Consider the following 9,782-nt stretch of genomic DNA (forward strand, 5'->3'; position numbering starts at 1 on the left):
TGAAGAGTTTGTCGAAATGGTTGAAGACTTTATTGAAATGGTTGAATAGTTTATCGAAAGGGTTGAATAGTTTATCGAAATGACGTTTAAAGGTAGGGGATACCTTTTACAGACCTCCCAAAATGCAGCAAAACATTAAATATGAACCTCAGGGGACTTGCTTAGGCCACTGCTTAGAAATTTGGAAGTCAACAGTTATCTAAAATTTGAATAATGCACAAAGCTCAACTACTCAGTAGTTCTGTGTGTCAGCCACACTTCAGCCTTTTTGTTGCATTCTTCTGTATTTGTGATCTATAAACACAAATCTAAAAGTACAAGAGCTGATGTAATAATAAATAGTAATAACATATAGAGTGTGTGGCAAGAATGTATGTAGAAATGTTTGTAAGTGTTGATGAACTTTCTTCACAAAATATACATGATGGACACACATGCAGTACATGGGTCTGCAAATGTAGCCTAGTAATGTACTGGAATTTACGGTGAGCCCCGAAAACAATTCAATTCAAAATCTAACGGTCAAAAAAATGTACTAAATGTTACCTTCCACTTTCAATACTTTATGGGAGTTTCTAAAATGATACTCTCTTCAACATACCACTGTATTTATACAGCTCTTGATTTAAGGCGTGCAAATGGGATTCCCTACATCACGATGATACCACTTGCAAAGCTAACTGCCTTATCTCTATCACAGTTTTAGGCAACAAACCTGACAATTGCGTGGCGATAGGAAATCCAACGGAAATTCTGAGTCAGCTGCGCAGGGACTTTTTATTATAATAGAGATTACATCATGTCTGCGTTGGTAATCACCTTACGCCACACTACACAGTGTGCAGCGAGATTGCTTACAGAAGAGCTTACAATAAACATGAGATGTACAATGTAATTGTACATGACGTAAGATAACAGAGGAACGGTCAAGTATGCCGGAATGTCTGCTAAGAAGGAAGAGCGCAATGTGAAAAACGGCTTTGTCTATATCCTAGTATCTTGTGATGGATGACCCATTCGTACCAGTGAGTTGCTGGTACTACTACCATAAACCACACCGCAACCACAGTTATCACGACAGCGATATTCTACCCCATCCGTGTTATCTTACTAGACTACACTATTGGGTTATACTTCTACTACTACTAGTGCTGCTGCTGCTACTGCTACTATTACTGCTACTACTACTACTACTACTTCTTCTATTACTGCTATACTACTTCCGCCTCTACTACCACTCACACTTCTACTACTACTACTAATACTACTACTTATACTACTTCTATTACTGCTATACTACTTCCGACTCTACTACTACCACTCACACTACTACTACTACTCTCTAAAAAAAATTGAGAGAAAATATTCACTCTTAAAGGAGTGAATCAAAAAAAAGAGTGAATTTAGAGTGAAATTGGAGTGAATTTCGAGTGAAAATGTTCATTTTCACTCATTTTGGAGTGACCTCAAGGATCACTCGAAGATTTTGGAGTGATCCCTGACGTCACTATAAAACGAGTGAAAATGAACATTTTCACTCACAATTCACTCCAATTTCACTCTGAATTAATTCACTCTTTTTTTAATTCACTCCTTTAAGAGTGAATATTTTCACTCGATTTTTTTTTTAGAGAGTACTACTGCTACTACTACTACTACTACTACTAGGCCTACTACCACTCCACCTATAAACTACTACTCCTGCTATAACGCCTTCTGTACTTACTACTACTTTACTGCTACATGTACTAAAACTGCTGCCACAACTACACTAACTTGTATTATATATACTTCTAGCACTACAACTATGCACCGCGTGATGATTACCACCGATGTTAATGGTAATGCCACTTTATATTCATAACTGTGTCTTGCTTTATCCCGATACAGCGCGCTACTGTTACTCACACTGCAATGGTTTCAGCTAATCGACAGTAATATTTTTGTCAGACCAGTAATTAGATTTGAAGAGCTCGCAAGTTTTCCATTCATGAAGTTGCCCCTCTATCATTGAGGCCGTTATTTTGACGTGTATGATAAAATGAGAATGCTGATGCACTTAGTAAACTGCAATTATGTAACATACCGAAACACGCACACAGATGTTATTGACTGTGAAGATCACTATAGGCGGTCGATATCATACAGCCACCGTAGCTTCACTATTAACCCCACTAGAACCAGCTCCTCAATAAAGGCATAGGCAATTCTCTGTGCGAACGTTGTAATTTGAATAGATGGGGTTAAACCACATTCCTCAGTCCACGTATCGATCATGTTGAATACACCAAATGGTCAAACGAGATCCCAAACCCCTTCACCTAAGACAATTAGCCAATTTTGTCTCTCGTGTGCTCAATCCTATAAACATGCAAATCTAATAACGTTAGGTCCAAAAGACTCCGTCCAAAAGACTATTTTGACTATTTGAATAATCTTGAAAAACATAATGGAAACTGCTATGCTTCTTCTATCATACTCATTGCCCCAACTGATTAAAGTTACGCGCGATATTTTGCTTTAAAAGCTCCTCTTCGGCGAACTATATACTATACGGATGCAAACATAACATAGTTTCTATATGTCATTCTGGTATGGACCCCGTGAAACATGCATGATTATTACTATACATTGTGGATCTGAACAGTTCGAGTAACCGAACATGCTTGTTTCCCGGGACTTCTAAAATTTCTAAATGTCCGATATCTTGTTCGCATGACAGGATGTCGTATGATTTTAAGACAACTTTCTTCAGACGTATAGAATGTATCTGTCCACGTATTTTGAGAACTTTACGACAACGCCCAACCGGAAATGGATATATTTACACAAACAAAAGAAACAAACAAAATATCCGACCAAAATGACACTCGCTCCCCCTGAATTGGAGATTTCGGAAGAGATAAGAATTTGTATCTGTCACAGTCTGTTAATCACAGAAGCAGGCAGAAAATAGACACAAATAGTATCCTTCCTTGCGCCTCAATTAACAAAAACGCATGGAAAATAGCTTGGGTTTAAAACCAAGCAATATATTGGAGACCCTCAAATTCATGTCATCATTGACATGTGCTCGCATTCAATTACACTTTCACTCTATATACGTCGTTGTGACTTGCCAAACTCTCACGCGTGTATATATACGTCCAAATTGTGATACAATACTTAAGACGCATACAGTATATGTTATATAATGTGATACAATATGACACCATGTGATATCATAATAGGATAACATTAAGAAAGTATTAATATCTATATATATACAACATACATTCAGTGCATAAGCTGTATTCAGCGCTAATGCCTTTAACATGCATATATTGTATAGGCCTATATGACATTTTGTATTCTTTATTTCAAGGTGTACAAACTGTTTTCTTTGAACCAATTACCGCGTTTTTGTCTTAAAACAGATCTGTGACTTTTTAAAGTTTCCATATTATTGTCTCTTGTCTTACAGTTTGCGTCAAACGCTCTTAATCATGTATCAATAATGATGACGAGTTACGCAATGTGACATGGTAATGACGCGTGCTATGGACTGGCATAATGAAAATGATTAATGGTCCAATGACAGTCGTATAATACATGACTTCTGCCACATGTATACGTCAGACTTTCACCATATCAAAGCGGTGGAAAAGGTCACGAACAATGCCAAATACAGAGCAACATTCATCATTAAGATGATACTATCGGAGAAATTCCGAAAAATGAGGTATATTAACTCAATTCTGCATTGGGATGCCAGCGCGTCACAGAAAACAAAACCAAAAAAAAAAATAGAAAGAGGAAGAAGAAGAGGTCAAAAGTTTTCCCCTCATAAGGGATCGGCGGCCGTGCGAATTGAGCGCTCAATGGCTAACAGCTTTTCACACATTCGCACCCCACCGACCGACCACTGGCCACGTACCTTTACGAGGCGGTTAAAGTATGCAACGATGCAGATTGAAAACAACATTCCGTTATGAAAAAAAAGATAAACGCAATTTTCTTCTTCCGCCATTGGAAACAGGAAAAAAAAAATGTGCAACACGGGGAAAAAACTCAAGAAAATCGAAGAATATTTAGGAGTAATGGGGCTTACCGATTAGTTGCAAGAAAATGACGGCAGATATACCTCGGCAAGAAAGTCAGTGTACTGCTAGTCCCGACTTGGTGGCGTTGATACCAACTTTGGAAGGCACGGAATTGGGAAGTTATATTAAACGGGTGCTTGTGAGCTCTCCGCTACCGCCACGGATTGATACGCCAGGGTGATTTCTCCGTCAGCGCACTCCGCCAACCATCCGTATTCAGCGAAACCATAGAATAAAAAAACTGCGTATTGTTATACCAACGTTTTTGCGCTCACCTAGTAGTCGATAAAGTATAGTCTTTCCTCAGCCGTTTGTTTTGTGGACATCAGACTTTTTCGAACACTCTCTTCGATTCGTTAGATTTTTTATTTTCCTTCAATTGAGGTAAAGGAAAACATTAATGACATCTTAGCATTTAGATGTTATCAAACAGCTATTCCTCGTGGGTTCAACGTGACCGTGCGTATAGTACTTTTGTGCTGCGTGATAGATTGTCAGTGTGGTCGCCCGTGGGACTGACTTACGAGGTGACGATAGTAACTTTCAGAGCTATAGTTCTTTTGTGTGGGGCGTGGCTTCTTTGAGAAAGTTCATTCATCCTGCGTTTTACACACCCAAGACAGAAATGTGCACGAGACAGACAATATCTTCGAGGCTTTCATTGTGGCGCTAATTAGTGCAACAAAAGGTGGAATATCTGCCCTTTGCCATATAATGACGGGTAAGGCTGGGTGGGTGGAGATTATTGTTTTCTGTCTCTTTGAAACCTGGAAGACTGTTGATTGATAATAAGTTGGTCCAGTTGTAGGCAGGGATTGCCTTCCATATATTTCGTTTCTAACACATGTATCATTACTCTCCATTCATACCTGTTCGCGAAAATCAACATAGCCTGATCGATAGGAATTTCTTTTAAGAAAATGCACAGACCAATTAACATTCGATTTAAATTCATTTCTATTCAATGCACTTCTGTGAAACTTCAAAAGGTAATTTCCGTCTGATAATACGATGAGCATACAATTAATGTAATACAACAATAACAACAACACAGCTGGCGGATAACCACAAAAAATAACCAATGTAAACAAAATATAATATGAGAGAAAATTACATTCCACGAATATACATAAAAACATACTATCCTCGGCAATAATGTATTAGAACAAACACTGTGCATTTTTTTGGAATAAGATAGAAAGATGTTGAAGACAATGGATCTATACTCAAACGGAAGCGCTTCGTACTCTTTAATCATATTCATTGTTGACTGACAAAACCTCTCGTGAATATATATCGGAATGTCGGTCTGCCCTCAGAGTTTATTGTCTGTGCTGAATTCAATAATAACTCACCTTGATTGCGAGTCACAAAAGAGACTAGATGCTCGATACTTAAAATGTGTAGACTCTATTAAACTAACACATACACACAACACACACACACACGATATATATAATATATATATATATACATATATTTATATATATATATATATATTATATATTTATTTATATATATATGTTATATAAAATTTTACATGCATGTAGTGACATATTATATAAATATATAATACTTAAGATAATATAGTGACATTAAGATATACACGAAAATGATTAAAATCAATTGAACTAATTACTAATCAAGAAAGTTATTAAACAACTTTCTAATAGTATTTAGATTAACAACACACACGCACACACACATATATATATGTATATATATATATCATTATGTAGATCTAGATATCTGATATAAAAGATAATAAAATCGAGAAAAAAGGTACATGATTGTGAGAAGCAAAATGGCGACTAAACAATAAAGATGAAGATGAAAGCGAAAAATGATGAGGAGGAGAAGGAGGAGGAGTAGAGAATAAGAAAAAAAAAGGGGGGGGAGAGAAGAAAATTCAAAGTTGTGAGAAGTCCCCTATTATGCATTTTGAGTCAACTGACACATCTTTCGATTCCGCGCCTTTTTATTCATTTTTGCTTTTGCATGCATTACGAGTCCAGGTTCATTCAAAGATTTGTGACCGGTAGGGGTGGGGGTGGACAGAAAATTACTAGTACATGCTGTGGAAGTTTCCCCACGATAAAGCCACGCATCGCTGACTTTACGCCATTCAACCACAATGCATTGGATACGTCCAGCTCCCGCCCAGAGGAAAAGAGCACACCCCGATCCCATTGATTAGACTCTATTGTAAGGGTGATGACTAAAAGTAAGGGGTGCAAGGGGTGCCGCCTTCTAAAGGAAACAGAAACGGGCGAGAAACTTTCATATATGAGGGATAGTCCCTCATTGAACTGACCGAGGTTATAAAGCGTTACAATAGCGGTGCAATCCTTGCACATAGTCACGTGTTAACCTTGTCGTCGATATCTTAAATGGCATACAGCCCGTAACGGCGAAGATAATGTGCACTTCCACGCTCTCATCAGGTTGTAAGTATTGGTAGAGTAATATCAGACAAGAACGTCTGCATCAGATGTTGCATGGAAAAGTTCACACGCAACACAATTTAGGAGCTTGTGGAATGTCACCTGTAGAACGTGAATTAGCTTCAAGCGATTCCCTCTTGTAGTGAGAGCAGTCGAAACCACGTGTGCAAAAGATATGATGGATGTTCATGTTGATCAAGATGATGCCCAACTGAATACAAAAGATCACAGACTCACACTTGTTTGGTTGTTCGTTTGTTTCAATTTTTTATCATTTACCGATGCACACGCTTTCCACAAGAAGTGCACATCACTGTTTTAACTTTCTATGTGCCATGGTGGAAACCTCCTGTGTGCCACGTTATTCTGAGACACCAACGTTTGTCATACTTTGAGAAAACATTCTCTTTTTCAAATCTATGTAACTTTTATAGATTTCTGTTGAACTGGACATGTAGTGTACAAAGTTGTAGAGAAAATGGCAAGCTTTGCTTTGATGTAAATTGCATGTCAAATCTTTGATTGTTTTTCTTTCAAATGACCAGTAGATATTTGTAGACAGCACATCCCAACCCAGTTAGTCCTGAAATAGCTGCTTTTATCTCATCAAGGTTCAATGTTCTAGGAGCTATATACCATATTAAAATGCCCCAGTCATATTGTTATGTGATGCACACAAAAATTGCGCAGAAGATGCACATTTTCTGTTTGATTTCATGTCCATAAAACCGAAAGAATACATCGAAGATTTTAGCTTAGAGTTTGGGTGAATGTTCATGTGAGGACGTTACATAATCATCTCATCTAACTGAATATACTTGAAGAGTTTGTTTGCATAAACCGATAAGTCCATTTATGATGATTTTGAAGTACGGTCTCTGTCATAAAGTACAAAATAATACCTTTTAAATGATATATTGGTCACTACATATAAACTAAGGTACAATTTTGAAGTAACAGTTATGGTCAAAAGAAGCAAAAATTTTCTTATTATTCTCTTTATTTTTCTTGACCTTTAATCGCAAATATCTCCATTCGGCAAATATGGACTTATCGGTTTTTGCGAACAAACTCTTCTTGGATATAAGAACGGCTCAACTCCAAACTTGGCCATCGTGATGTGATACAAACTGACGAGTTTAATCTCAAAACGAGCTGACTCCATTCTTGGCAATTTAAATATGTTTGGAATTAAACCTGCTTAGACAAAGACATTACTAAGAAAATAAGTTGATATTATGTTATTATCATAACTTCAAGAATATATTTCCTTGTTGTTCAATACGTGATGAAGGACTGGAAAGGTTTTATTTCGCTGTAATAAAAAAAAATGGACGTACTTTACGTCTTGTGATCAAACTCTTTCAAATGAGATAATCTCTCAAATGACTGTTTTACCTTTCAATTTCTATATGTACAACATTTCCATACCTAAAAACTCTAAATATATGCTGTTTTTTTAATTTCATTGAAGTTTTCTCTTGCGACATTGGTTCTTTCTTACTTTCATGTATTTAATTGCAATTGCCTTTGCCATCAAAAGCAGTGAAAGCATATATGCGAAACTTAAAATTCCACACCTTTCATACTTTGGGTCGGTCTTTCAATCTCTGAGTCCTACTATTTGAGTCGTTGGCTTGATCTTACTTAAAGGTACAGTTTGCCATTAAGAGCAGTGATATAAAAAAAAAAGAATGTTCGAGTTATCGCATTTGATGCGCAGGTGTATGAAATAGGTCAATTGTATCAAAAAACATCCTACCACATACAATTTTCGCAAGAAAGCTTAAAATCTAAAGAGATATCACTATTTTTCTCAATAAACCATAACTGTAGACGGTTTATTCTTGAAGCAATTTTTAATATAACTTTGTTCACATTTTGTATATTTAACAACACATACAGTCAACATTGAATTTACTGATTAACATCTAATACATTGGTTGTTTCTTTCCCTAACTCGCATTAATTTAGGAATTATTTTGAAGCACTAAAGCTGACTTTTTGTTTCATCTGCAATGTGGTAAATAATGCCTTGAAGGTCAGCATGACGTGTAACTGCTCTTTACATTTTACAAGTTACAAGTTACATTTTTGGTTTTCTCACTCTATCCTCCACACACACACACACATACACACACACGCACTCACACACACATCTACTTTCGAGTTTTTCATTCTCTTTCCTTCGATATATCGTCAAATTAAACTTTTTAATTTTCTTCCATTCAATTTGTTCAGTTTTCCTTAAATTAAATTCTTTATAATGTGTTTCATTTAAACTTATACTGTTGAGTCAGTGTGTACTTAGCATAGAGGGCCTACATGAAATGATAACATGTGGTCTTGTGGCGTCGGTGCATATTTGCAAATAATTATGTACATATCTCCGGTTGTTTGCACACGTGTTGTGAATTTAAGATGCTGATACGCATGACATGCGAAAATAAACATGGTTGTCGCTGAACATGCTAAATTGGAGAAGCAAAAGTATGATTTCTATACAAAATAATCTTGATAACTACTGTAAATAAATGCGGAAATGAGAATGTGGTAACCGCGGGTTGCGAACGACTGAAATTGATATCAAAAAGTAATGATAATAATGTAGAAATGACGTGACCAATATTAATCTCGCCGTTACTACTGATGACGCGTCATTTACAAGTCCACATAATCTGCTCCTCACAACAAAGCGTTCATAGTCTATTTGTCATTTACCATTGTTCTTCCCACACTCTGATGACTTAACACATGGAAAATTTAATTCGCGCCTCGCCTGAAGATCAAATAAATAACTCAACCAGACCGATAGTCTGTGCCATCATTGAAATGGTACGTTTTGTCGCTATATGATACATTTCGTGACGTCCAATTAGGGGTGGGCACGAGCAGTGTAATTGATACGCCACTGATCTTTCAAAATATTGGCATCTGATTGGTTGCTTGACGAGTTTCTGGTCATTTTAGATCCATAGAGTAGAAACATAAACTGCTAAGACTAATATATTTTAGTCTTAGCAGTTATTAATACTTTGTACTCTGTTGATCTATTCATGACCAAACACTTGTAAAGGCCTTGTTGATAAGATGAATTACAACAAGAACAAACACAATGATGATAGTCAATGGTAATTACATAATAATAATGATAACAATAATAATATTAATAATAATAATAACATCGATAAACTTATCAATAATAATATTAATGATAATAACAATGATAACAATTACAATAATAACAACATGTGTA

General features: G+C 36.3%; 1 protein-coding gene across 2 annotated transcripts in view; it reads right to left on the reverse strand.

Moving 5' to 3' along the window:
- LOC139715586 (uncharacterized) overlaps nucleotides 1–4,177 on the reverse strand; it is a 45,743-nt gene extending 41,566 nt beyond the window's left edge. For both annotated transcript variants that reach the window (XM_071627149.1, XM_071627148.1), the window contains exon 1: nucleotides 4,091–4,177. The gene's annotated coding sequence lies outside the window, so the exon portion shown is untranslated. The remainder of the gene's footprint in view (nucleotides 1–4,090) is intronic.
- Nucleotides 4,178–9,782: the final 5,605 nt, after the last annotated feature.

This window comes from Diadema antillarum, unplaced genomic scaffold, assembly GCF_040938485.1.
Source record: "Diadema antillarum isolate AM-2024a unplaced genomic scaffold, OU_Dant_1.0 scf00000051, whole genome shotgun sequence".
NCBI classification, from domain to species: domain Eukaryota; kingdom Metazoa; phylum Echinodermata; class Echinoidea; order Diadematoida; family Diadematidae; genus Diadema; species Diadema antillarum.